Below are 4,587 nucleotides of genomic sequence, written 5' to 3'. Positions count from 1 at the left end.
GTCTTTTTGAGACAGGATCTCACTATGCAGTTCAGGCTGGCCTTGAGCTCACTTATGTAGCCCAGGCTGGTCTTGAACTCACAATGATCCTCCTGCCTCAGCCTCCCGAGTGCTGGGATTACAGGCATATGCCACCATGCCCAGCTTGCCTCTGCCTTCTGAGTGCTGGGATTATAGGCATGCACCACCACACCCCACTAGACAAAAATTAATTTTAAAAGAAATTCCAAACATGATGTCAGGAAAGGAACTTGCTTAACTTCCTGCTAATAAAAATCTCTCTGTTGACATCTACCATAAATTAGTAAATTTTGGGTACGGTTGATGAACCAACTTCTATTTTGCCTAAATATACCAGCAATCAAATAATTCCACTCTAAATTATTTATGAAGAAAATAATGTCTTACTGAAATCAATTTAAAGTCCATCAGCAAAATCTTCTTTGATTTTCTACAACTACTAAATTGGTCAAAATGAAACATTTGATTAGACTGATTATAAGCTTTGCATATTTCATCCAAATGATCGCCATTTTCTTGTCTTTATTTTAAATTTCACTCTTTCTGTTGGTGATGCAGATTAATGGGTTTCATTCTGGTGATTCATGCATGCATATAACATGCTTTGATCCTTTTCACCCTTCATCAACTCCCTCTCCCCTACCTTTCCTGTAGTTTCACATTTTTTGGAGGGTTTCAATTTATATAATATGCTTTGCTCATTTCCATCCCCTACCACTCATTTGTCTGAAAACAAATTCTTTAATATACTGTCCTAAAATCTTGTTGGGATTAATTGAAATATGTTGCTTACTAGTACACAATGTATAAAATAAATTCATTTTCTTATGAAGAGTTAAGCATTTTCCTATCTTAAATATTCTTGTCAACTTCATTTGTAAATACTATTCCAAGGCCTCAAATGGAATTTATCTGAGTCAGGTTTTAAACTGATTTTCAACTAGCAAGATTGTCTTTATAATCTCTTTACATGTTCATTTTCATGTTTCTCTCACCAAGGTTATTCCACCTTTTAAAATCAACATTCTAAACTGGGCTTGGTGGTGCACACTTATAATCCCAGCACTCAGGAGGCTGAGGCAGGAGGATCATTGCAAGTTCAAGGCCAGCCTGGACTACAAAGTGAGCTCAAGGCCAGCCTGAGCTACATAGTGAGATACTGTCTCAAAAAGACAAAAATAAAATAAAATAAAATAAAAAACATTTTTGGCAACATTGAAAATAAAGGAGGAATTTAACTCACATTTTTTCTTGTAATCTACTAATTTTATATCACTGACCTCATATAAGAGGCTCATTTCTTCCTTAAGAGTGAAATTTGTTTATATCAGAGCTTCAGATGAGAGGAAGGGAAGAGTGAGGAAGGGTACATAAAAATTAAGACGTGTTATGTATGGGTACCCACTCCCCACAACGAATGTAATCACTATGTACTGCAAACATGTGCTAATAAAGTTTAAAAATTGAGAGAAAAAAAGCTTCAGTTATCTCCAGGCATTGAACTTTTGTTTTGTTTGTTTCTGTCTCTCTTTCTTTCTTTCTTTCTTTTTTTTTTCTGACACAGGGTCTCACTTTGTAGTGCAGGCTGGCCTTGAGCTCACTGTGTAGAACTAGTGGTGATCCTCCTGCCTCAGGAAGCGGGGATTACAGTAGTGCGCCACCATGCTCTGCTCCTTCAACTTCTTAAGGAGAAACAATTTTATTTCTCAAGCAGGACAGGAAGATCTATAAGGGTTAAGTGGGAGCAGATCTGAGACAAACTGTAACAGACTAAATGGGAAAGGAGACAAGAAAATTGAAACCCAGCTCAGCCAGTGGGAAACAGCATCAGGAAATAGGAGGGCAGGACATGGGGAGAAAGGAAATCAGGGCAGTTCACCTCGCAAAGCTGCTCTCTTGGTGGTTTCTTCTCTGTCTCCAAGCATGGCTGTGACAGCTTCAGCTCTTACCAGATGATCCCAGTCCCTAATGTAAAAGAAACATTATGCAGGGGCATTTGTTAAAAATGGCAACACAGACTTATTGAAGATACTGGGTCCCGGTACAGAACTGGCTTCAACTCTAAATACGGCAGACAACTGGGGATTTATAGCCAAATGCAGAGTGAAGAGGTCAGTGCATGGAAAATTACTAAGGGAAATCCGATTAACAATCAAGGGTAGGGGACCCTTGAAAAACCAGCCTAACGGGATTCTTGGTCAGACAGTCCAAGGACTTCCACATCATGGGTGAGGATGAGGAATGTGATCAGATATTGAGGGTTGGGGTCATTCTCATTAAACTGCTAAAGCTGGACTAAGTAAGCGAAGGATGCAAGACCTAAGGTCAGACTGAGTCAAGAAGAGAGCTCCAGGCCAGTGTGGTGGTACAAGCCTGTAATTCTAGAACTCTGGGTGGCTGAAGCAAGAGGATCTCAAGGTCAAGTTCTATCTAGGCAATTTAGTCCCTCCCTCAAAGGAAAAAGTGAAAAAGGGCTGAGGATGTTACTCAGTAAGAGAACCCTGGCCAGGTATAGTGGTACATGCCTCTAATCCTAGTACTCAGAGGCTGAGGCAGGAGGATCACCATGAGTTTGAGACCAGACTGGACTACGTAGTGAATTCAACCCCAGCCTAGAATATACAGTGAGACTTTGTCTCAAAAAAAAAGACCAAAAAGACCCTGATTTTAATCCCTAGTATTACATAAAAGAAAAACAAGGAGATTTATCATCTCTACCTATAGCTTGCTCATTCTAATTTCTACATATTCCAGCATTGCATAAATCTACCACTTGTTCATTCTGCAGTCACAAATATTTAAGTAGTTTTCCCTCAGGTTTGAATAGTGCAGCTATGAGCATTCTTGTATATTTCATTTGGTAAATATAGTAGGCTTCTCACCAGTTATGAAGGAGGAAAATCCTTCTCATCACCCATGTAGCTTTAATGATAAGGGCCCTCAGAATTAAACTAATAGGCTAATGAGAGAAAGAGTACCTAATGTTTATTAACATTTACATATACAAGCATTTACAGTAATGGGGTGAACATCCATGAAGTAATTATAGTTCAGACTTGTATATCCTCTGAACAAAAAAGAGTTTCTCAAATTGAATGGAGAAAAATCATGAGACAGTAGCTATGAAATACATAGGGCAAGCAATGGATGATAAGAGGTATTTTACTAAGGTTTGCCTGTGTAAACCCATCCTGACATTGACTTGCCATTTTTTAAAAATTTTTTTAAAGAGAATGGAAAAAACAACAAAATAACAATATAGACAAAAACAAAACAAAGCAAAAACGATAAAAATGATACAGGGTTTCAAAACAGAAAGATAGGAATCAACAGTGCTTGTTATATTACATATTGTTATCTTCAACAAAGTTGCTCAGATTACCAGATGTAAGAAAGCAAGATTGATCAAATCATTAAAGAGAATAAAAACAAATCAGAAATGATACAGAGCTTCACTAGACAAGATAGTAGGAATTCACCAATGGTTGTTATATTGCATATTGTTGTCTTCAAATTAGTTGCTCAGATTACCAGATATAAGCATGCAAAATTGGTCAAAAGGATTTAAGCATTCACTGTTCCTTTTGATGATAAGAATCACCCTCAGGGCACAGGCAGTCACCTTTATCACAGGAGAATTTACTTCCTATTTTAAGTAGATAAGAGTAGTACAGAGCATTCTTCCTGCATCTGTTAATTGTCGTTTCCCTTCAGCTCAAAGTAATCCTCATGCCAAAGACATATTTTCAGTGGCATATTCTGATCCCCTTCACAGTCCCTTTGTGATAATTTCCCCAATTATATCTTGAGTAGTTAGAATTCATCTTCTAGATGTTTCCTTAAGAACATTTGACAAGAATAACATTCCCTGATGTACAAAAATATCATATAATTTTCTACTTGAAACACAACATGATTGGATTTAAAATCTTTGGCTTATGTGATTTCTTTCTCTCTTTTTTTGTCTTTTTTTTTGTCTTTTCTTCTGGTACCAGGAATCAAACTCATGACCTTGCATTTGCCAGGCAGGTGCTTTGCTGCTGAGCTAAATCCCCAGCCCCTGATTTCTTTCAATATTACCTTGAAAATACCACCTCAATAATTTTTGGTGTTGAATACTAACAGTCACAAATTGCTTCCCCCTACACCTCAGAGACATATTGATTTGCACAAATTTGATGGCCATGGGACTTGCACTCTGACCTAGTCTGTTTATGAATCAACCTGGCTCCAAGAAGACTTCTACATGAACTCTCCTCATCTCTGTTCCTCCTTCATTGCTAAAACTGAGAATATAGTATTTGTACTTCAAGACAGCTCTCTCATCACTTCTCGGCCTTTTGGCTAAGATCAAGGTAGCTCTCTCATGACCAGGGAGATGTTTTTGGTGAATCAAAGTCCTGCAATACCAGCCTCTCTTGAAATTCTTCTTGCTTCTTTATTACACCTTTTTTTCTGAGACTTCTGCCAAACTCAGTTTATTTTGAAGGTTTATGCATACTTTTGAGTAGACAAATTATCCATGTCTTATGTGTATCAGTTAGGGTTCATTAGAGGACTAACATG

Source organism: Chinchilla lanigera, unplaced genomic scaffold (assembly GCF_000276665.1).
Source record: "Chinchilla lanigera isolate Chin_1 unplaced genomic scaffold, ChiLan1.0 scaffold00093, whole genome shotgun sequence".
Lineage (NCBI taxonomy): Eukaryota > Metazoa > Chordata > Mammalia > Rodentia > Chinchillidae > Chinchilla > Chinchilla lanigera.
This window is presented reverse-complemented; position numbering follows the sequence as displayed.